This window comes from Procambarus clarkii, chromosome 17 (genome assembly GCF_040958095.1).
Source record: "Procambarus clarkii isolate CNS0578487 chromosome 17, FALCON_Pclarkii_2.0, whole genome shotgun sequence".
Lineage (NCBI taxonomy): Eukaryota > Metazoa > Arthropoda > Malacostraca > Decapoda > Cambaridae > Procambarus > Procambarus clarkii.
Genome location: NC_091166.1, coordinates 40,930,284 through 40,956,740, shown reverse-complemented (window position 1 = coordinate 40,956,740; position 26,457 = coordinate 40,930,284). Strand labels below are relative to the sequence as shown.

General features: G+C 41.5%; 1 long non-coding RNA gene across 2 annotated transcripts in view; it reads right to left on the bottom strand.

The window, feature by feature from the left end:
- Positions 1–26,457, bottom strand: part of LOC138365529 (uncharacterized) — a 560,302-nt gene extending 533,845 nt beyond the window's left edge. For both annotated transcript variants that reach the window (XR_011228887.1, XR_011228891.1), the window contains exon 1: positions 26,443–26,457. This is a non-coding gene — a long non-coding RNA (uncharacterized lncRNA). The remainder of the gene's footprint in view (positions 1–26,442) is intronic.

The window sequence follows — 26,457 nt, the reverse complement described above, 5'->3', positions numbered from 1 at the left end:
TATTGAAAATGCAAATTGTTTTTTTATTTTACAAATTTCATCTTAAGCTGTATTCACTAACAAAATCAAGAACAAATTACCAACATTAACATTCCTAAGAATTGAAAAAGAAGTATAAGAGAGAGAGAGAGAGAGAGAGAGAGAGAGAGAGAGAGAGAGAGAGAGAGAGAGAGAGAGAGAGAGAGAGAGAGAGAGAGAGAGAGAGAGAGAGAGAGAGAGAGAGAGAGAGAGAGAGAGAGAGAGAGTTACTATATATTACACCAATAGAAAAGAAAGGTGAAGCAACAAGAGACGAGGCAAATTAATGATCGGAGAACTATAATCGTGACGGACAAAGACTCGAAAAAGATTACAGTGAAGATGGTGTGATAGAGAGAGACACAAAGAACAGAGAGGAAGAACGAGGGGACCCAGATAACCAGGGAAGGGGAACCGTAGGGAGAGAGGACAACACACAAACACTTATCACCCCTCACTTGACGTAGGGAGAGAAGGAGAATAAATAGGAGAATAGAAGGAAGAGCAGACGGAAGCAAAATATACGGACGAACGCATATATTATCTCAGTCGAAAACAAATCAGGAAATAAAAATATTACCAAGTACAATAGTTACATCAGAGAGACGAAAGTCGACCTGGAACGAGGGAAACCCACAACTCGACCCGGAAAAAAAGAAAGAAGGGCCTGCTTCGGCAGTAGACTAAAAGATAATCATAAATCCGAGTCGTCGAAGAGGGATATCTCTGGGTATTTGCATTCAGCAGAGGGCCCGAGTATCCCTACCCAGCAGAGGGCCCCAGTAACTCACCCAGCAGAGGGCCTCAGTAACCAACCCAGCAGAGAGCCCGAGTATCCCACCCAGCAGAGGGCCCCAGTAACTCACCCAGCCGAGGGCCCAATACCCAACTCAGCAGGAGGGCCCCAGTAACCCATGCAGCTTAAACCAAGGAAATGTAATGAACAAGAGAAAACTAATCCAGATTGTGAGTTAAAGTGTAACAAGGCACTTGAGGGCTCCGTGATGCACATTAATAACACACTCCAACAAAGTGTTGGTTATTATTTGTGTTTGTAGTACATAGATGAAACATTTACAGCTTTGTAGTTCGAACAAAAGTCGTCAGCGAAGCTACTTGTTTCGGAAGTGTTCGGACGTCATCAGTTGTGAGTCGTGTGTAAACTGTTTCATTCATAAATAGGGGAGGGGGTTGGCGGGTGCATGGAATGGACTTTGGTCTTTGTTTATGAGGACGGGCTGCCCAAATATATCCGCTAGAAACTTAACTATAAATAAGTTTAGCTCAAAATCCTCCCAAAAATAGTTTTTAGACAAATGGCAACACCGTTCCATTGTTTATATTTACGTGTGACGTCACGAGTGCAGGATGACGGTGTACGATAAGCGGCGTTTTAGCTCAGCTGAGAGTGGACTTAAAAATGAGCCTTAAGGCGAGGTGTGACAAAGACGCTCGCACTAATACTCACCGTAAATACGACTGAGCGAGATCTGAAGGAGAGGTAAAGTGCCCCCAGGATGTTCTACAACGAGCTCTTCATCTAAAGCCGGTCAGGAGCCGGTCGGCCGAGCGGACAGCACGCTGGACCCTGTAGTCCTGTGTTCGATCCCAGGCGCCGGCGAGAAACAATGGGCACAGTTTCTTTCACCCTATGCCCCTGTTACCTAGCAGTAAAATAGGTACTTGGGTGTTAGTCAGCTGTCACGGGCTGCTTCCTGGGGGGTGGAGGCCCTGGTCGAGGACCGGGCCGCGGGGACACTAAAAGTCCCGAAATCATCTCAAGATAACCTCTAGATAACCTAGGACAGACGAGACGTATGTACGGCCTATGAGGCTACGCTGACCTACGCTTGTAGTCAATAACGAGCCTTGTTCTACCTGAGATAGACAGCTGTTCGACCAGCCTGTTCTCCATTCCTCACTCCGTAAAAAAAAATTTGCCTAACCCAAGCAACCCACCTAACACACCGATGCCTAGAAAACGTCAAAATAACGGTGTTCGAATTCTGACTAATGCGTCGTATTTGTAACGAATTGGTCGAGGACAGGCTGACCATGAGTAGTTTGCATAATTACGGCTCTAACAGCTGAGCATTGTTAACAACAACGGTAAATGATTACCGCCTAACGACAGGTGATTATACATCCATAACATGTGCAAATTCGGACTTAAATTATATCAACATGCAAATTGGACAACAAATTATTGAAATTCCCACCGGAGTTTATTTGCCACGTAAATATTATCGAGGTCCATCACTCATCTCGTCTCTCGCGCGGCATCACGGCATCCACAGATGACAGCATCACAATACCGCCCTGGAACGGTGACAACATGTCACATCACTGCAAGACCCAAAACACCGCCCTGGAGCAGTGATAACACCTGCCACATCACTGCAAGACCCACAACACCGCCCTGGAGCAGTGATAACACCTGTCACATCACTGCAAGACCCAAAACAGCGCCCTGGAGCGGTGACAACACCTGCCACAACACTGCCAGACCCACAACACCGCCCTGGAGCGGTGACAACATCTGCCACATCACTGCAAGACTCACAACATCGCCCTGGAGCGGTGACAACATCTGCCACATCACTGCAAGACTCACAACATCGCCCTGGAGCGGTGACAACATCTGCCACATCACTGCCAGACCCACAATACCGCCCTGGTGCGGTGATAACATCTGCCACATCACTGCAAGGCCCACAACACCGCCCTGGAGCGGTGACAACACCTGCCACATCACTGCAAGACCCACAACACCGCCCTGGAGCGGTGACAACACCTGCCACATCACTGCAAGACCCACAACACCGCCCTGGAGCGGTGACAACACCTGTCACATCACTGCAAGACCCACAACACCGCCCTGGAGCAGTGATAACACCTGCCACATCACTGCAAGACCCAAAACACCGCCCTGGAGCAGTGATAACACCTGCCACATCACTGCAAGACCCACAACACCGCCCTGGAGCAGTGATAACACCTGTCACATCACTGCAAGACCCAAAACAGCGCCCTGGAGCGGTGACAACACCTGCCACAACACTGCCAGACCCACAACACCGCCCTGGAGCGGTGACAACATCTGCCACATCACTGCAAGACTCACAACATCGCCCTGGAGCGGTGACAACATCTGCCACATCACTGCAAGACTCACAACATCGCCCTGGAGCGGTGACAACATCTGCCACATCACTGCCAGACCCACAATACCGCCCTGGTGCGGTGATAACACCTGCCACATCACTGCAAGACCGACAACACCGCCCTGGTGCGGTGATAACACCTGCCACATCACTGCCAGACCCACAACACCGCCCTGGAGCGGTGATAACACCTGCCACATCACTGCCAGACCAACAACACCGCCCTGGAGCAGTGATAACACCTGCCACATCACTGCCAGACCCACAACACCACCCTGGAGCGGTGATAACACCTGCCACATCACTGCCAGACCGACAACACCGCCCTGGAGCGGTGACAACACCTGCCACATCACTGCCAGACCCACAATAGCTCCAGCGCCCCTATACTTGACTGGCTTATCTAATGTTGACTTTCAATTACCGTCTTAGAGAGCGTGGCATGAAGTTAAGTCTTCATATGGCATTATCTGCTGTCATAATAACGGCCAGTGTGTGTGTGTGTCTGTGTTGGCTGCCTCTCATCTGTTGATGGTGACGCTGCTGCTGCTGCTGCTGCTGCTGCTGCTGCTGACGTAGCAGCTCACCACCTCACAATGTCCTGTTCGTCAGGGGGGGTTTCATCTTGACAAACACTCAATAAACTCACTCATAACTGCGACACAGGTGGAGCTACCTAAGGTCATATTGGCCGGGATACTCTCATAAGCCTCGGGCGAGGCGGGCCGAGGCGGGCCGAGGCGGGCCGAGGCGGGTCGAGGCGGGTCGAATCGGCTGAGGGACACAGTCAACACCACCACCAGTCGACCGACAGGGAGGATCCTCCAACCAGTGTTACCAACAAACTTACGGGGACCATCGTCGCCAGACCCGCAAACTAGTGTGAGGGAGTGTTGAGTGTGAGGGAGTGTCGAGTGTGAGGGAGTGTTGCGTGCGAGAGTAAGGTTTGAAAGAGAGTGTTTTGGTGTAAACGAGTGTTTAGTTACTCGTACGAAATGACCAAATAATGACGCGGAACAACGGTCGTAAGTGCCGAGTTTCTTGTTTTCTAATATAGTGTATAAACGGCTAAATATGTTCGCCATGATGCATTGTATATATAGAAATAATTGCATGCGCTTTGCGTATATATTATGTATGTTTTGTGTGTGTGTGTGCATTCGCGTGTGAATTTTTGGTGTTTTATGTGTGCATTTCGTGAGTTCGTCATAAGCAGTTCACACACACACACACACACACACACACACACACACACACACACACACACACACACACACCGGTCAAGCCAACCCTGCATATTGACGGCCTATAGCAGCCTACTCCCAACCCAGCTACTCCCATTCTGTTAACGTAGTTACCCCCCATGTGTCAAAACTTTACCTGGAATTAGTCACAGTTTTGTAAAATGTTTTCGAGTTTGTATCGGTTGGAAATGTTGGAGCAATTGTTGCTGTGGAAAGCAAGAGATGTGTTGCTGAAATTTTGTTGCAGAAAATAAACGCTATTTTGATGGATTTAAGGTGCATTTATTTTTTATCGCAGCGTTAGCAAAGTCTCTGAATGTTTGTTCTGTCGTAAACAGTCACTCAGGGGAAAAGAGAGAGAGAGAGAGAGAGAGAGAGAGAGAGAGAGAGAGAGAGAGAGAGAGAGAGAGAGAGAGAGAGAGAGAGAGAGACAGACAGAGTCACAATATTCCACAAGTCTAACCACAGTATTACCAAAGTTGTTGACTTAATCCTTAGCAAAAAATTTGCACCAAACTTCCCAGCCGTGGAATTGCCTCAAAGCCAATATCGGGAGATTCAATTTCATGGCGGCTCTCGTCCCTCCTGTATAAAACACGTCCCAATCTGGTTACAATCCTGGACGTGTTCCTGTACGCCACACGTCCCAATCTGGTTACAATCCTGGACGTGTTCCTGTGCACAACACGTCCCAATCTGGTTCACTACCATAATTCTACCTATAAAGGGTTTACCATCATGGTTCCTATGATAAGAGGTTCACTACCATGGGTCCCATGATAAGGGGTTCACTACCATGGTTCCCATGATAAGCGGTATGGAAAATATTTCCCCTCTATAAACATAAATAATAACACATATTTATATAATAATAACAAATTGTGAGGATTCGTCCACAATTCTGAAAAAAACTAACTTTAAATAAAATGCGTAGTTGTAGCTGACGCAATACATTTTTGTATTTTTTTAAATAATATACAATATAAATTTCACATATATGCATCAATGCAATACTCGCCAAACTCTTCCGACTTTGATTTGAGACGATTAGGCTACTAAAATTATTTTATTGGATCTCATTATTAACCAGCATAGAAGAAGTCGGAGTTAATACTTGAACAGTATATTTTATTAATAATATAAATTTGATCTTATGATCGGTAATAATTTTGCGTCCTATTGCGATTTAAATTTAATCTTTGACCCACAAACCCGGTGGGGGGGGAAGGAGGAGGAGGGAGGTGAGCCAAGTTATCAATGTAGGACTTCGTTTAATAATTATAACCAATTTTATTGATTACAGGTGAGAGTGTTTACATAACTGTATATTTCTCGCGTTAATAATATTTTCGCGGGCAGGAGGATGAGTCGACCAAGACTAACCCTAATAATTTCATTTCTAATTGAATTTGTTTAGCGTAGCCTCATTATGCATGAGGCTACGCTAACTAAGCAGAATTAAACTACATTTTTTAGAGAATTAGAGAAAAAACTAGAGAAAACTAGAATTTTCTCTGTGTTATTTATTCACGATCATATGTGTTACTACACCTTAAGAAGTCATCTTAACCAAATAAGAATAGCACGTTATTAACACAATTAACCTGTACAGCATATATATATATATATATATATATATATATATATATATATATATATATATATATATATATATATATATATATATATCAACTAATGTATTAATTATAACTGTGAGTACATACATCTGGCTTGTGGCCATAATGTCTACAGTCTAAGTATGAATTCAGAGCAGTAAATAAACATTTTATTTCCACAATTTACCAGATAAACTCTAAGATTTGAATTTATTAATTAACATATAATAAACACCCCCACACCCCCCATGGTGAGAATTGTGTGGAAAGTTACCAATATTATACAGTCCGCTAGAAATTAATTCCAATAATTAAATATACAGTAGACTTGCATTTAAATTGAAATGAATAATTCAATTATCCACCCCAACATCACAGGGGGTTTACTATTATGGTTCTCGTAAGGGGTTTACAACCATGGTTCCCATAAGAGGGTTCACTACCATGGCTCCCATAAGAGGGTTCACTACCATGGCTCCCATAAGAGGGTTCACTACCATGGTTCCAATTATAAGGAATTCACTACCATAGTTCCAATTACAAGGGGTTCACTATGACAACCATTACAAAGGAGTTCACTACCATGACTACCATTATAAAGGGGTTCACTATCATGACTACCATTATGAAGGGGTTCACTATCATGACTACCATTATAAATGGGTTCACTACCATTATAAAGGGGTTCACTACCATGACAACCAATATAAAGGGGTTCACTACCATGACATCCATTATAAAGGGGTTCACTACCATGACAACCATTATAAAGGGGTTCACTACCATGAGAACCATTATAAAAGGGTTCACTGCCATTATAAAGGGGGTTCACTATCATGACATCCATTATAAAGGGGTTCACTATCATGACTACCATTATAAAGGGGTTGAGCGCCACGTCCCCCAGGCAGCAGCTGTGTGACTGGAGACAGGAAATATCTCATTTTGGGAACAGGTGTAATAGGGGAGATGAAATATATGATCTTTTCTCTCTGTCTCTCTTTCTTCTTTTTCCCTTTAAACTAAGACTAGGAATATATTACAAATATTGCGCATGTCCCATAGGGAAAATGCAAGCAAGAGCTGTTATCCTACGTCAGCTCATCTGAAGTCTTACCCCAGAAACCCATTTATTTGATTAGCTAATTATAACGAGTCAACTAGATTTAATGCTAAAGTGAAAGAGGCTTCAAATTGTAGGTTAACTTGAGTCATGCGTGTTTAGCCCAGCCTAACCTAATAGAACGTCGCATTTTGACGTATACTCTCCCTAAGGCCAAAAAAATTGTCGAACTAGAAAATGGCAGCGGCTCGCGAAATTGATATACTGTCCTGTTTCCTGTTTTGGGTCCTCTGGTAGGTTAGGATAAAGGCACTTTTGTACCCCAGTTTCTTGACGCTGGGAAATCTTATGAGGGAGGGAATTATCAGGGGGGGGAAAGCGCCAAGCCATTACGACTATATAATTAAATAACAACGATTTTATTAAATAACATAACCTCAGAAGGCTATGGCTGGTTTAGCGTCAGGGTGAGATTTTTGCCAGCACGAGGCTATTGAAGGCTTTGCGTGTTGTGTTACAGGCGCAAACTTCTTGCCGTCCACGAAGTTGGGTCAGGTGAGGAACCTGGAGAATGTTGGTCTTATACATAACACGAACTCCACCAACATCTCGCCCGTGTCGAAGACTGATGTTCAGACCAGTCCAATCAGAACGGCCGATGATTAGCGATGAATCTTGTCGCACGATTCTTCACCTTGTCAAACAATGATGAGGGTGTGTGTGCAGGCAGTCCAGGTGAGAGGTGCATACTCAATATGGAAGCGAACTTATATTTCATTTAAGGTTTTTCAACCCCTGGCGTCGGAAAAGGTATGAAATGCGATATATATATATATATATATATATATATATATATATATATATATATATATATATATATATATATATATATATATAGAGTTTTATATATAGAGAGAGTTTTCAGTTATATATATATATATATATATATATATATATATATATATATATATATATATATATATAGTGTGTGTGTGTATGTTGTATTCATGTACCGGATGAAATAATCAACATATATTTATTTATTACTACAAGAATTTAAACGTTCTGTTAGAGAACTATTGAGAGAAATTTTCTATTGAAATGGACTTTCACCACGTTTTTTTCTTTTTTTTGTCAGCGGAAATATCAATTTAGAAAAATTGCATGCAGGAAACGAGGGTAAAAGGTCGTGTTTTTGTATTTATCTGAACCCCTCAAAAAATGCTCGACAAACAAGAGACTGAAATTTCAACAACACCGTAAAAACTTCCCCCCCCCCCTGGGAGCCTCTTGAAATCGGGAAAGTTTTGTAATATTTCTCGAAGATGTAGATTTTCTGTTTATTTTATAATATGATGCGTTTGAAAATTGTTATAATGATAAAAAACACAAACATTGACACGGTAATACACCATATTTTCCTCTCACATAATACACATTTTTTTTTATTTTGTCGCATAAAAATCCCCAACGTCAACAAAGCGGCTCACACAGAAAACATTAACGCGATGTCTCCTTTTCTATACGTGGGTCCTCGGTTAGGTTAGGTTCGGGTAATTTAGTATATCATTTTAATGACGTTGTGACGCTGGAGAGGACGGGCAATATAGTGTCCAGCCTCCGGGTTAGGTAGTGCTTGTAGTAACGACGACGACCATCGTTCATAATATTGACGTAAAAGGCAATTAAAAAGTAGAAATCGTCTCGACCTAGCCTGGATTCGAACCCGGGTCCAGAGATCTAATTTTCCTTGAGCTAACATATTTATTCTTACTTAATACTAGGCTTCAACATACATACATTTATATATACATACTTCCTGGATAATAGGTTGAAATACGAAAACTTTCGGAATTTTCGTTAAATTTTCCTATTGGATACTTACGCATATAAAATACATATATACTTATAAGTGTACTCGAGGGGGTGCCATAGGGAACTTGATGGAGACATACAAGATACCAAGCACATAGACAAGCTACAGAGGCGCCAGGAAGAACCTATTCAACGCAAGAGTTGCAAATAGACAAGGATGGCAGAAAAGGTAGATGAAACTAGCTCCATACTGAAAATATATAGAAGTTATCAAACTATTAGATCATATAGCGGGACTTACGAGCTGACGTTCGACTCTACGAGCACAATTATATAAATCTATTTAGGTGAGTACAGTGTCTTCCCAAATACTATGTCCTCTTGTGGCAGCAGAAGTGATAGTTGATTCCAGAATCTCTATATGAAGCAGAAGGGAGATCAGAACTCCCTTCCTCTATTAGGGAGAACTGCTCTGTTGGAAGAACTGCTCTATTGGGAGGAAGAACTGCTCTATTGGGAGGGAGAACTGCTCTATTGGGAGGGAGAACTGTTCTAATGAGAGGGAGAACTGCTCTATTGGAAGAACTGTTCTATTAGGAAGGAGAACTGCTCTAATGGGAGGGAGAACTGCTCTATTGGGAGGGAGGACTGTTCTACTGGGAGGGACTACTGATCTCCCTCCCTCTACCCATGCACAGCCTTATTCCTGATACATAAAGCACCTCATTCTCCTTATACCTCATATGCCTTATAATACTGATATATATATATATATATATATATGCTTTGTGACGTCGTTTAATATACCTTAATAATTCCTTATAAGTTACTGATCATTTATACTGATACTTTCACTGCCTTATATCTTCAGAACCTGCCTTATACTTGATTAAAATATTTTCTTATCTGCTCTTTTTCACCTTTTCTCTCATAATATTGCCTAATACCTCTTACTAGTACAATGAATCATTATTATTATTATATTTATTATAATAAACAGTTGGTATTTCAAACGGAAATGACTCTCTCTCTCTCTCTCTCTTGCTCTGATATTACTTACAATTTGCGTTTGTAAATAATATCAATTTACATTTAAGTAAAATCACCTACAATGGCACACAGAAATCACAATAGCGTGATGCATCATATGAACAAATCCACAAGGGCCGTGACGAGGGTTCGAATGTACGTCTGAGAGGATCCCAGACGCTGCCTTAATCGACTGAGCTACGATATGGTAAAAGAATTGCAACCGGGAAATCATCCTGACCTACCACGGATCCTGCAGTCTCTCCGAGACACAAACCAGGGTTTTACACAAATTGTGTAAATGTAAAACCAGGGTTTTACACAAAACCCTAGGTCAGGATGATTTCCCGGTTGCAATTCTTTTACCATGTCGTAGCTCAGTCAATTAAGAGCAGCCTCTGGGATCCTCTCGGACGTACGTTCGAACCCTCGTCAGGGCCCTTGTGGATTTGTTCACCTACAATGGATTTGTAAAGTAAAATTAACTTACATTTAAGAACAATCATCCACTTACAATTAAGGGCAATTATTCAGTTGCATCGTGCAAGACAAATTCATAGACTCCAGACGTGATAAGCCAATTTACAGAAACCAGAAACAACTATCGAATGTAAATCATTAACTTACATTTACGATAACAAAGTAGGGAGAAACTCAGGGCCATAAATGAGGCCATGAAACCTACAACGGTGCTGTAATTCAACATATCTCCCCCAGTGCCACTCCCCCGTGACGGCTTCAATAGTGAGAACGTGGCACAGTGCCATTTATTGTGAGGGATATTGCGCGAGGAGTTGTGTGGTGTAGAGGGAGTTGTAGTGTGAGGGAGTTGTAGTGTGAGGGAAGCGTAGTATGAGGGGGGGAAGGGGATGTAGTGTTATACCAACATAAATGGTTTTTACTCATAAATTTACTGTCAGAAGTGGGGTAAGCTAGACTGGAAATCGTTGCTGCCAGACTGTCTAAAATTAAAACAATGGAAACTCACACTTCAGAGTGCTAGAGGTCACATATCCCAGAACTCAGGTGTTGGAGGCGACCAGCTACACTCCTCGAAACGAATAATTCCTGCTTGGTTCCACTACATCAAGCAAGCAGTCGCCGTGTCTTGTTATAGATACAGAATATATAGCCCTAGGCTACCACTTGTGGTAGGCCAATAGCTCCTTCGTTCCCGCACCAATAGCCTAGCAGTTTCTCATTCAGAGAGATTAGAGGAAAGGGGAAGAGCTTCAGAGTTCAAAACTGTAGATCCCCCTCACCCATTCTAGGCCTCTCTTAAGGCTTGACATGATCACAGTACACACCAATGCCTGTCAATTCATAATCCTAAGCCTAGTGAGTTACATGTTGAAGTTCTTGCAGGATCAGGTATAACTTTTGGGGTTTACGGCTCATGCTCTGTGATGATAATGAAAATTGGTTTACTGAGAATTATATAAAAGTGTAGTATTTTCCCTTGTAAATTGATGTAATATGTTCTTTATATTTTATATTATTTAATTAAGAAAACTAAATTATATGTAAAGTGATGGGTTCTATTGTACCAGATTCATGTGTTTTGTGATAAGCTACATTTTGAATTCATGTGTGGTAACGCGAACTTAATTTGCTGATTTTTATCATTGAAATTTTAACGTTATTATCACTTAAGAGATATCAATGATTGGAAAGACTAGTTCCATTTCTTGTCTATTAGTAAATAGATGAATGGTGGCAGTTTCTATCTGAACTTTCCCATCCACTAGCTTCTTCCTCTTTTCCCTCCTACTAGCCTCTTCCTATTTTCTCTTCCACTATTAGCTTCCCTTTCCCTGTTCTAGCTCCCTCTCTCACTCTCTTCTTCTAGTAGCTACTAGCTACTAGAAGAAGCAAGTAGCTACTTCCTTATTTCTTCCTTAACCCATCAAACGCCTTCCCCAATGTCCATGCTTAATGGGAAGGGCATGATCACTGCTTTCCCCACTCTCCTTCCCTTAATCATCTACCCGTCTAGTACTTCCACTCTCTCGGAACTAAGTCCGGACAGTTACCTCAGGGTAAGCCTGACCATTATAGGAGCCAAGGGAGAAGGAGTAACCTGCTGTGTTCTAATGGAGAGCCAACGGTGAGACTGCAGACACCTGTTTGGGAGTCTTAAACTGTTTCCAAGTCCCATTCCTCTCAATCTCAACATTTCTCCTTTATTTCTTGCCAGATTCTTTCATTTTATTTCAGTGTGAGGGAGTTGTTGTATGAGAGAGTTTTGATATGTGGTGGTTGTTATGGTGTGAGGGAGCTGTATTACGAGGGAGATGCAGAGTGAGGGAACTGTAGTACGAGGGAAGTGTGGTGAGAGAGAGTTGTAATGTGAGAGGTGCTGTGTGAGAGAGTTGTATTATGAGGGATTTACAACGTGAGTGTTGACCCGAGTTAACTGTTGATGCTTCCCCGGTGCGTCGGGTCTATCTGTATCCTCACACCAGTCCCAAGCCTCATCAATTGCAGAGCAGCTCACGAACTCTGAATTAATTCTCCATTTTGCTTCCGCTCGTTTTCTTGTTGCTACAAACTCTATTGTTCCTGCTCGTTAAATTATGACTCAACTATACAATTAGACATAACCCCATTCAGTAAATAGGCTTACATGTAAATTTTTACCCTAATGAATATAATTTCTTATTTTTATATACTTTTCATACTTTTCATGTGTATTTTCGCTCATATTGTTGGTAATATATATATATATATATATATATATATATATATATATATATATATATATATATATATATATATATATATATATATATATATATATATATATGTCGTACCTAGTAGCCAGAACGCACTTCTCAGCCTACTATGCTAGGCCCGATTTGCCTAATAAGCCAAATTTTCATGAATTAATGTTTTTTCGACTACCTAACCTAACCTATAAAGATAGGTTAAGTTAGGTTAGGTAGGGTTGGTTAGGTTTGGTCATATATCTACGTTAATTTTAACTCCAATAAAAAAAATTGACGTCATACATAATGAAATGGGTAGTTATATAATTTCATAAGAAAAAAATTAGAGAAAACATATTAATTCAGGAAAACTTGGCTTATTAGGCAAATCGTCCCTTGCATAGTAGGCTGAGAAGTGCGTTCTGGCTACTAGGTACGACATATATATATATAATATATATATAATATATATATATAATATATATATATAATATATATATATAATATATATATATATATATATATATATATATATATATATATTTATTTATTTATTTTATACTTGATGAGATACCCGGCGGTGCCCGGGTACACTCTTTGTCTTTGTCTCTTATCTCTGTCTTTCTCACTGACTTTCTTCTATCTGTTTGTCTCTGTATATCTATCACTGTGTGTATCTTTGCTTATCTATGTATTTACCTGAATTTTCCTGAGGACTACCGTCTCTCTAGTGGCCTCCACGGAGACAGAAAGCCGGCGGATTGTCAAACGTCCCCTTATTTTATCCTGATTTTTTTTTTTTTTACCGGCTGGATTCGGACAGACCATTGTGTTATCGGGCAGACTATTGTATGGATAAAACCATTGGTTTTTTTTATCCGTTTTAGTACTTTATCATTTATTCTTTGTACTTGTAATATCCTTTGTAATTATTTCATGTGGTACCTTATCAAAAACTTTAGAGAAGTCCTTACGCTGATTAGCTAGTCTTCGTTTCCAGAAATGTCAGCAAGCTGGATTTATTTTTAACAATTGCGTTGATTTTACAAAATTGTTCACTGTGAGATGGTGAATGGTTCCCTCCCTTAGGATCCTTCTCCATTAACTTGGAGATATGTGAAGTTAGGCTGATCGGTGTGTAGTTTTCTGCAGAGCTCTTTCTGCCTTTTTTTAAGATAAGGATGAAATTTCCATATACTCAAGTTAGAAGAACTATCTTTTGGTCCAGAAATTTTCTGAAAAGGAGTTTCATGTGGTAAACAAAGTTCATCTGCCAGTTCTTTTACGAATTTGGATTGAAATAAAAATACAGCTTGGGTTTTTGAAACAGTTTATCAATGCTGTTCCTGATTGCTTTGCAGGCAATGGGTAAACCCTTTAATTTCATTCTCTTCCCCTGCTTCAGGCATTTGTGTGGGTATTGGGATGTTGTCTAACGTCTCCAGTGTGAACACTGCATGTAACGTATTCATTCAGTGTGTTGGCTGCCTTTTTATCGTCAATTATAACTTGGTTGGTCTCATCTTTTAAGGATCCTACCGTGCCTGTCTTAGGTATTTTTCTCATCTAGGCATAAAAAGACTCTGGATCTTAATTGTTTTGAGCAGGTTTTCTTTCATAGTTTCTTCTGGGAGATATGACTTCCTGGGGAGCTGAATTTAACGTCCTTCTGTATATATCATAATCTGTGTTGTTCGTTGGGGGATTGATACCTTCTCCAGAGGTTGCTCTATGTTGATATAGAACTTTTACGGCCGGGTCATCCATCTAGTTTTTTGTCTTCTCTTTCTTGGCACGTATTTTTAAACAAGTTCAGTGATGACATTCTTTTAAGTTTTCCCATGATGCTTCCACACCTTGATCTATTAACTGTCTTCAGGAGTTAGAGGCCATTCCTCTATCATTCCATGATCATATCCTCCAGGTTAGTCTCGAAAGTCATCGACCTGGACCTTCATATGGTCTTAAATTGTATGCCATCTTGTAATATTGTGGTCACATGAATGATTCGAACTTCTACCCTACCTGGACTTTACACTCACATCCTCTTTTGATGTTATCACAAGATCTATAATGCTGTTACCTCAGGTGGGCTCCGTCACGTGCTGTGTGGGGGAAGGCCTCCCTGACCAGATCAAGACTTTGCTCACATTGCGCTTGTAGTGTTAAAATCACCCAGTCAAATTTAACGTGGTTCAAGTCCCCCATTTCAGGTCCTAGACTTCAGCTGTAGCATTTATCCCATCATGTAGGTCTACAATTTCCTCTGTTGTTGCTGTGTTTGTCCCTCCCATTCTCAGTTTGCTACCATTTTGAGCAAGTTTATTCCACCATACAGAGTCTGTCGATCACGCGGTGTTCTAGTCCATATTGATGGCAGCATTCAATTTCTGTTTTTAACAAATATCATTACGCCACCTGCTCTTGCTGTTCTGTCCTTTCTGGGAGAGGGAAGGCATCCTGGAAAATGGAATTGTCCTTCAATTATGTCTTCTCGTCCTCATGTTTCGCTGATGGCAATGATGTTGGGATTCTCAGTCTCTTGCCTCATTGTATGCACTCAGTTCGTCCATTTTATTTACTAGGTTTCTGGCATATCTCTCTCTCTCTCTCTCTCTCTCTGTACGTTTGCTTCATTATGTGTGTCTTCCACTCTGCCTCTTGCTGTTTGCCTGTCTGTCTCTATATCTGTCACTGTCTCTGCCTCTGTATATGTCTATCTGTGTGTGTGTCTCTCTCCGTCTGTCTGTCTGTCTCTTTTTACATCTCTATCTCTCACTGGAGGAGTGTAGAGGGTGCAGGGTTCGGTGCCCTTACGGAAGAGGGGGGCAGGAAGAAAGAGGGGCTATGACAGGTTCGAAACATGTGAAGTAGTGCGAGGGAGAGCTGGTGGCCACCACCGAGCCCCAGATGGTTGAGCTCCAACCTGAGCTCCGGGTGTAACAGTTTGGTTATGTTGTCATGAACAGATTTTTCCCTACGAGAGCCAAAGTGTGAAAGATATAATTTTTTGGCACCTTTTCCGACATCAATGTGTAATGTTTTACCATACGGCAAGAAAATATAATTGTTTTGATTTTAAAGGTCCAGATGATGTCAGAAATGGCATGAGGTTTATAGGGTTCCCTATGGCACCGTGCCCACTGTTGGTGACCCTAAACTGACCCAAGTAGGAAAATTGGGTGAGGCTAGCCCTAAGCCTCTGGCCTCGTACCTCCAATATACAGAAAGATACTATAAATATAGATTACTAGGTGAGGTACCCGTCAGTGACAGGAATAGCCTGTCTCTCGCTCCGCTCTCCACTTCACCCTTATTATTTCCCCCTCTTCCACAGCCCCCCCCCCTTCTCTTCCCTTTCCCCCCTCTTTCTGGTCCCTTCTCTCTCTCTCCCTTCTTACCCTTCCCCTTTCTTCTCCGTTTATCTCCAACCTCGAACAGACATAATCCAAATGTCTGCTGGAAAACACCATCTCGGTGTCTGCTACAACACACTACACAGCAGTACAAGAAACCATTGGAGGACTGTTAGAGTTCACAGGAAGAATATCAGACTAAACCGAGAGCATGGCAGACTACACAGGTATACATACTCTATATGTATACACATACAATATATACAGGATATACGTATCAATACATATATATACAGTATATATATATTGATTCATAGCATCTGTGAATAAGACAAGATATCAATACAGGTGAGGATGATTAGTATCGTCAAGCCGGAGTGACCAAACCCGCATATAAACAGCGAAAGAACGCAACAATTTGCATATAATCTCTGTGTTAGGATTATCTCTTCCAATTACATTATAACGAGAGATAGGGATCACTGGAGTGCCTAGTTAAATGTGCTGGTAATGGAGTAGATTAATCATCGCTTTATCGTGTTATAAATGTTTATTATGTATTAGTTTTTAACTGGCTTTATAAATATAAATTAACATCAATGGATGTCAATGGATAAATAAAAATTAATATTTATATATATATGCAATTCTGCAATTCTCTCTCTCTTATATATAAATAGGCGCGCGCACGCACGCACACACTACACACACACATCCCCTGAAGCCCACATCAAGAGGATATCATTAAACACGTGTCGTACTCTCATTGGATGGCCTGAAAGACGGCAACTAGAGTTCAGCCAACACAAATGTAATGTTATGAAATTATCAAGATGAGAGATGAACTCTATAGGAATGATCACAGCACTACTGCCACAGACACACATTAGTTATGGCAGCAGTATATACCAATCTAGGCGACACAGGTGTTGTTTGTATAAGTATACTTGTATAATGACAGGTGTCATTATACAAGTATCATACGTGTCATCATACAGGTATCATTCGCGTCATTATACAAGTATCATACGTGTCATTAAACAAGTATCATACGTGTCATTATACAAGTATCATTCGCGTCATTATACAAGTATCATATATGTCATTATATAAGTATCATACACGTCATAATACAAGTATCATATGTGTCATAATACAAGTATCATACGAGTCATTAAATAGTTGTCGTAATGTAATTATACAGGTGTTATACGAGTCATTTTACAGGTGTCATACATGTCATAATACAGATGTGATGGTGTCATTATACAGACATGGTGGTGTCATTATACAAATGTGGTGGTGTCATTATACAGACATGGTGGTGTTATTATACAAATGTGGTGGTGTCATTATACAGATGTGGTAGTGTCATTATACAGATGTGGTGGTGTCATTATACAGATGTGGTGGTGTCATTATACAGATGTGGTGGTGTCATTATACAGATGTCGTAGTATAATGACACTACTACTTTATTAAGTACTTTTATTTATTAAGTATTTTTATCAGCAAAATACTTGATTGATTTTGTATTTCATTGATAAATTATTACATTGATTTTGTATTTCATCAATCCAGGATAAATTGATGAAATGCATTGTTATTTCAATATATTTAATTGTTATTGATAAATTACTTTATTATAAAAATTATTGTATTAATGTTTTTAATTATCAACCATTTTATTGCTCAAGTGTTTTATTAATAAAGCATGGACAAAAGCGTGAGATTATCACCAATAAGGTCAGGGACCAGATTCACGAAGCAGTTACGCAAGCACTTACGAACGAATACATCTTTCCTCAATCTTCGACGGCTTTGGTTACATTTATTAAACACTTTACAAGCATAAAAACTTACCAATCAACTGTTGTTATTGTTATAAACAGCCTCCTGATGCTTCGGAGCTCAGTTTAATAATTGTAAACAAAGCCACCAAAGATTGAGAAAAGATGTACAGGTTCGTAAGTGCTTGCGTAACTTCTGCGTGAATCTGGCCCTAGGTTCCCCTCCCCTTTGGTTATAATGAAGGGCAGTGTCAACACCGGGAGTCGAGCCCGCGCTAAAAACCTAGAGAGGTTTAGGGGCGCCTGAACCAGAGAGATAGCGAAGGCAGAGTCTCGCTAATCAGCACCCAGCCCCCTTGGGCGCGCTCGCTAAGTACAGTCCTCAAACTTTTGCTCACATCCCAGTGATAATTTTTTTCGCGGGAAGATCTCCAGGGAATAATAATGAGGGGGCGTAAATCTTGGGGAGGTGGATATGATATCGACACGAGGAGGTCAGTTTGTGATAGCAGTTAGGATAAGGAAGGTTTCCTGGGTCGTGTTTATCTCTCCTTGCAGGTCGTGTTAGCTTCTCGTGTGTCGTGTTATCTTTCCTGGTCGTTTTATCTTTAATGGTCGTGTTATATTTAATGGTCGAGTTGTCTTTCCAATATCATGTTATCTTTCCTGGGTCGTGTTATCTCTTATGATCGTATTATCTTTCCTGTTTCGTGTTATTTTACCGGGTTGTGTTATCTTTCCTGGATCGTGTTATCTTTTTGGGGTCATGTTATGTTTCCTAGGTCGTGTTAGCATTCCTAGTTATGTTATCTTAACTGGTCGTTTTATCTGTCCTGGCTGTGTTATCTTTACTTGACGCGTTATCTTTCCTGGATCATGTTATCTTTCCTAGGTCATGTTATTTCTCATTGCAGGGTCGTACGTGTTTTTTTATTGGGTCTTACGGTTATCTCTCTCCAGCGTCGCGTTATCTCACCTAACGGGGTTGTGTTATCTCTCCAGGTTTGTGTTATCTATCCTGGGCCGTGTTATCTCTCCTTCCAGGGGTCCTTCCTGTTATCTGTCCATACTGTCCAGTTATGTTATCTCTCCCTACCGGGACGTTTTATCTGTCCTTGCAAGGTGGTGTTATCCAGCCTTCTCTCTGTCTATCCCTCTCTCTCTCTCTCTGTTGTCTCTGTCTCGCCTGTCTATCTGTCTCTCTCATTCTCTCTAAAATCCTCAACTTTATCCATTAAAACGGATTGGGACGCAGTGAAAATCTTAATTTTGACTTGACCTGGGACGTCAGTCCTGGAACGATTTGTAGATGATGAGCTCGTAGCTCATCGATGAGCTACGATGAGCTCGTAGACTTACTTATTATTCACAAAAAGACCCAAGGATGGCTATTTTTCCTTGTAAATTTGCAATATAATCGTTCTTGAAAACTTGTACAGTCTGAAGGTGTTTGCTAAGGTTCGCACTGATGACCTCTGTTCGAACCGCAAAACTGAACAAGCTTCACCCACGTACTATAAATGCAAAAGCAATTCCACCAGAGCTTAACATCTAAGCTAACCTACTCCTAAATGTACACAATATGCTAATACATAATATTATTCATTTATATTTGAGAAAACTCCTATTTTGAATGTTAATATTGCATGGACGAGTTGCAATTACTTCATCCAAGTGCAATACTTCCAGAATCCTGGCTCTATGACCAAAGACTCATGCCCGAATCCTGGCTCTATGACCAAAGACTCATGCCCGAATCCTGGCTCTATGACCAAAGACTCATGCCCGAATCCTAGCTCTATGACCAAAGACTCATGCCCGAATCCTGGCTCTATGACCAAAGACTCATGCCCGAATCCTAGCTCTATGACCAAAGACTCATGCCCGAATCCTAGCTCTATGACCAAAGACTCATGCCCGAATCCTAGCTCTATGACCAACTCATGCCCGAAACGCTTTGCGTAATAGTAGCTTTAGGCATTGTATGTACTAGCTCTATCTATAAATCCATTAATCTTTGTAAAATCTGTTGTATGTATGTACCTTACATAAATAAACATTTATTTATTTATTAAAGAATTCAGTTTTACACTGCATTACACAGAGAGTAATCACACTAAAACGGGCTCACCATAGCCCGTGTTACTTGGAACGTTTTGCTCCAGGTAGCGAATCTCTAACAACAAACAATCACACTAACGTCATGTATCAATGACAAAATCAATATGGGGGGGGGCGTGATGTGGGTTCGTGGGACTATCCACCACAGCAGGTTCGAATCCCTCTCACGGCTCCTACGGCTTTTTTACATTCTATGTTTTTGTATTATCATATATAATGATGGTGTGCTGTTAGACCTCAGTTATAACAGATGTCTGGGTTCCATGAACACAAATGTGTATTAAAAAGAGATGAATTTAGAACACCTGTAAGTGTACGAAGCCATTTTCGATAAGATTCCGAACGCCATAAATTGTTAATACTACGTGAAGCTCTTTGTATCATAAATAATTCAACAACACTGAGTTTTTTTCCCCCATAAGTTTTGAAAACAGCTCGATTATTATTGCATTAAAGAAGAGGTGATAAGTTCGTTAGTTCCTACAACACATGAGATGGTTCACTATCATTACTCTCTCGATGACTGACGCAGACACCAGCAAGAGCCACACGCATTTCACCATCAATAGTGAGCGATGTATGTCTTGGGGAAGAGACGCGAGGCAGTGAGTTAGGCTCCCTTACCCGCCGCTAGCAACCCATATATATCTCACGCGTCTGTAAGCTGGAAATAATGTCCATACTGAACGAGAATCAGAACTGGAACTGACATCGATAACTCACTTCCACACACACACACACACACACACACACACACACACACACACACACACACACACACACACACACACACACACACACACACACACACACACACACACACACACACACACACACACACACACACACACACACACACACACACACACACACACACACACACACACACACACACATACACACACACACACACACACACACTGGGGGGAGTAGTATGATGTATTACAACACCAGACGAGCTACACATCATCAGCGTGAAACAATATTCATCTTGTGTCTGCCTCTGTCACGACATGGAGACACTACAAGTGTTTCCTCACACGCTTCACGCTCCCTTTCCTACCTCCCTCCCTCCCTACCTACCTACCTACCGACCTTATCCCCCTACCTCTCACTCTACCTCTCTCTCTCCCTCTCTCAGTCTGGTGCGCCGCTGATCTTGTCTCGCGAGAATTCACAACTTCTGGTTGTGTACAGCTGTCTCGTTCTGACTGAATGTGAATGGTCAGTCTAGCACCGGATGGACTGATGGGTAGTGGTGAGTGACTGATATATGGGGATGAATGATTAAGGAATGAATAATCTAAGGATATTCATTGCTCGGAGGTGTGACAGTGAATGTCTTCTGAAGAGCTGTCCGCTCATGTTGCAGGAGCAACGTTGACCTAAGAGCGGAGTCCTTGCAAGGTACCAACGTGTTCCCTAATCTTAAGAGGGACTTTGTGAATGTTGCAATTGAAAGTAATGGACACTACAGTATGCTACTGATGATGGTGTGATGGTCTCTCCATCTTAATCACCTCCACAGAGATGATAAGAGATGGAGATAGACCAATACGTTCTCTCAATTTTCCCTCCGTAAAAAATGCAGCGGTTTACCCTGACCAAAAGCGTCAATAAAATCTCAGCTACCCTACGGATCATATACCCATTACAGCACGAAACGTCAATATTGTGGTGGATTTAATTACAAAAAAACTACAGTCATTTTTACGCCATGGTCGACTGCGTGGAAAATATAATGCTGCAGTAGAGGACAGGGTCTCAACGTGGCTCTTTTGTATCCCATTCTCCCCTCCATTCTGTCCACATCCCCCATTCCCTTTTTCCACCCCCCCCCCCCCCCTCCCCTCTCTCCCTACCCCTCCTTACCTCTTGTGGTCACGTGTTCCAGGGTGTTTTGAAGTTTAATGACTGTCACTCTTGAACATACACAACAGCCGCCTTGCAATACAGAAGAGCCACCTTGCAACATACACTAGAGAGCATATGGCCCAACATTAGCAACGACTGCAACAGAGGATCGGCTCAACACACATCGGGGATAACGCTGACATATCTACTATTACTCTCAACGTAAGAGCAGAAAAAAGTCTGAAATCAACGTGGCAAAAAATTAAGGACCTTTGACTAAGTGGACAAAAGGTTATTCCTAAAAGGAATTGTAACCAGATTGTTTCTTCCTCGAGTATTAACTCCATAAAAAGACTCAAGAAGCAAGTTAGTGAATCTGAGTGGAAGCCGAGCAGGTAAAGGAGTACCTGTCAGAGAGAAGACAGACAGGTCACAAGTGAAAGCGTAGGCATCTGAGTGGAGGGAGAAAAGAAGCTACGTTCTTTGTCCTAATATGCCTTAAGAACACACAGAGATCACACTAACGTGATGCATCAAATGATTAAGGCAGTGTCTGGGATGCTCCTGGACACAGGTTCGAATCCTCGTCACGGGCCTTGTGGATTTGTTCATGCCTTAAGAACATATGACTTAGAAAAAGACTCATTCATACTAATATTTACAGATGAGTTGTAAGTTGTCAATATAATTAGTATACTAGAAGACTGAAGACTAACAAAAATAATTTTTACATTCCATAATTAGTTCAAAATTTGGGAACAAGAAATTAGGCCGAATATCCACACTCGAAATTATTATAACATTTTCCCTTTTTTCATCATCATTAAAGTTACTTCAATCCATTTTCGAAATTGCATTTAGAAATGTCTGTCCTACGGACATTTTCCGGATCAAATCTTTCTTCATTAACATATTCTGATTGTCAGCATTAAACAAATAAGGCGTCACTTACCGGACACGGACTAAGAGCAATTTGTCCATCTACTTACTGCTTATGAAAACATTTTTCAAAATATTGCTTGCAACAGACTGTTCTCGAGGGCTTTAGCCTACGTTTGTGCTTAAAGGTTTATAGGAAAAACGAAAATCGACACACACACATACACATTGTGTATGTGTGTGTGTGTGTGTGTGTGTGTACTCACCTAGTTGTACTCACCTAGTTGTGCTTGCGGGGGTTGAGCTCTGGCTCTTTGGTCCCGCCTCTCAACTGTCAATCAACAGGTGTACAGGTTCCTGAGCCTATTGGGCTCTATCATATCTACACTTGAAACTGTGTATGGAGTCAGCCTCCACCACATCACTTCCTAATGCATTCCATTTGTCAACCACTCTGACACTAAAAAAGTTCTTTCTAATATCTCTGTGGCTCATTTGGGCACTCAGTTTCCACCTGTGTCCCCTAGCGCGTGTGCCCCTTGTGTTAAACAGCCTGTCTTTATCTACCCTGTCGATTCCCTTGAGGATCTTGAATGTGGTGATCATGTCCCCCCTAACTCTTCTGTCTTCCAACGAAGTGAGTTTTATTTCCCGTAGTCTCTCCTCGTAGCTCATACCTCTCAGCTCGGGTACTAGTCTGGTGGCAAACCTTTGAACCTTTTCCAAAGTGTGTGTGTGTGTGTGTGTGTGTGTGTGTGTGTGTGTGTGTGTGTGTGTGTGTGTGTGTGTGTGTGTGTGTGTGTGTGTGAATCAATAGGGGATGGGGAAATAGAGAAGGGGGGGAAGAGAATAGGGAAGACAATTAGAACAGAAAAATGGGTGATGAACAGAAAGGTAAAATAAAATGCATAAGAAACGAAGAAAAGGAAAAGCAATAACGAGAATTGAATAAAATAGTAAGAGTAAGCCAGCAAGAAAGATAGAAACACATGGCAAGAAAAGGAAAGAGAAATTAAAAATGAAAACAAATGAGAAAAACATAGGATGAAGGGAGAACAGGCGTAACACGGAAGAAACGGGGGGAGATAGAGAGGAAGAAATGATAAAAGGAAACACAAGGAAAGGGGTGAGAAAAGGGAACACATAAAACTGGAGATGGACCAAAGGGAAGTGAGAATTAAACCAGCCCTTCCCCCCCCCCCCCCCCCTCCCACACAAACACAACTCACTCGTTATAATTAACTGCCATTAATTACCTATAAGCTCCGGGGGATATCAAATCTCACCTGTTGTAAAAACAAGTTCATATTAAACTCAAGTATGCAGAGGGCGACTCACTAATTAAATAATAAAAAAGAGGCTTATAATACTTGGCTTTAGAGAGAGAGAGAGAGAGAGAGAGAGAGAGAGAGAGAGAGAGAGAGAGAGAGAGAGAGAGAGAGAGAGAGAGAGAGAGAGAGAGAGAGAGAGAGAGAGAGAGAGAGACTATCTCACAGAATTTAGGAAGATTAGTGTAGATTTAACTCGAATGAAAAGGACAGGAAACTAATGGGGTTTTGTGTGAAGCTGATTTGTTGCTATGACTGAGTTCGGCTTAGCAAGACCTGAGTCGTAAGAGCCAAGCCCTCAAAGAGCAATACAATGTAAGTACTGTAACTATAACCTGAGCTTGTAAAAGCATCTTAATCACCTACTGTCGTTAAGTGCTAAATAACATACTAGTTTCTATAACAGTTATCTTACCCTGTCAAAGTAGGAGAAACGTCAATGTATAATGTGACCGTTGTTGCATATATGTATATATGTGTTTACAGGATATGTGTAAGCAGGTCAGAATTGCGTTTCATCTTTGTAAACGCACAATAATAACACTATGTAAAAGACACCTCGAACACTGTTTATGTTGGACAGCCACAAATCTGTATATTTGTGTATGTCTATAGATCAGATTAGCATTTTAAGAGCACTATACAATCACCTTCTGTTGTTGATTGGTCAATAAATCACTGAATTATATGTTTAACAGATCTCTAACCCTATCCATGGAGGACAGAAGAAAAAGTATATATGTATATATATACTCCAAAACAGTTCAAAATAATGCCTCTACTTACACCTGCCCACATCTGACTTTACCAAACCACACATAAGGTTACCTAAGCCTCATGTCTGGTTAATCAGGCCACACCTGACCTGACCTGACCCCGTGTCTAAGATAACTGCGACTAAACAGCCACTAGTGCCCAACCGTCAGGTAGGGCAAGGTGGCCACGTGACCCACTTTAACGAGGGGGTTACGACTAGGTAATGAGGGTCGTTAATGACGACGCCACCTGAGGGCTGGCCTCCAGTTACACCCCCCCCCCCCCCACACACACACACATACACACCTGTAATTTCGTACTCAGACTATACATGTGGAAATACAAACACAAATGTGCTGTGTACCCACCCCGTCCACTATACACCATATATACACCTCAAGAGTTTCTTGAGGTGTACCGAGTGGTTTACCAGGTCACACATGTGACCTGGAACATACATGTGACCTGGAACACACACGTGAAACTATATGGAAGATGACTGAAGCCCCAGTCAGGTATTACAATTTATTCTAAATTTAATATTTTCTTTTTATATTTTGCCCCGAAGGGAGAGTGAATTAAACAGCAGCACTCATCTTGTGAGTGAACACACCGCGATAGCAGCAGGTACAACACCTCCCAGTGGGAAGAACACCCGTTGGGGTGTTCATCCTGTCACTTGTAGCCAGACACAGCTGGACTTAACTGTCTCAAGTAAACAGTTTATCAAACTAGAAGATTTGCGTTTATGAACCCCCTGAACTTACGTCACACCCTCCCAGCCCACCGGACACTAACACCACCCACTATACATACTATACACCCACCCACTATACATGCTATACACCCACCCACTATACATACTATACACCCACCCACTATACATGCTATACACCCACCCACTATACATACTATACACCCACCCACTATACATGCTATACACCCACCCACTATACATACTATACACCCACCCACTATACATGCTATACACCCACCCACTATACATACTATACACCCACCCACTATACATGCTATACACCCACCCACTATACATACTATACACCCACCCACTATACATGCTATACACCCACCCACTATACATACTATACACCCACTCCGCCCACCCACTATACACCCGCCCCCGCTCGCATACACTCACCACAGACAAAGTTGATTGCTTCGTCAGTAAAAAAAATTCCTATCTGGTAATTGCATTTCTCATGTTTATGCTTCCAGAAGACCTGCAGGGTAGGCCTCTCGGCGCCCGGTTAATGTTTTAACATTTGAGCACTTTCCCCGTGCAGGTGTCAAGGGAACATGATCTACCTAAACACTTTCACACGTGTGTCGAAGGAACATGATTGTGTATAGCCTTGTGTGTATAGATTATGTATAGCCAACTCACCGCGCACGTAAACTGCCTTGTATGCTGTTGTGGGCTACTTCCTGAATCGCTTGTGATATAAAGACTATACAGACTAGGCGCTGATTAAGATAAGAGTACGATTGATGGTTGTAAACAATGAGTATAACATAGAAGAGGTTGTGAAACACAAGACTTGTGTCTAAATGACGGACCTTACCTGTGGTGGTTTCCCTTGTTGTGCCGTCTTAACCATCAACCCCTGAACCACTCATTATCTCTCAAACTAATCCTAATCAAATCGAGCGCAATTCACAAAAGATGACAAATAAACTTACCTTAACGGGCAGAAC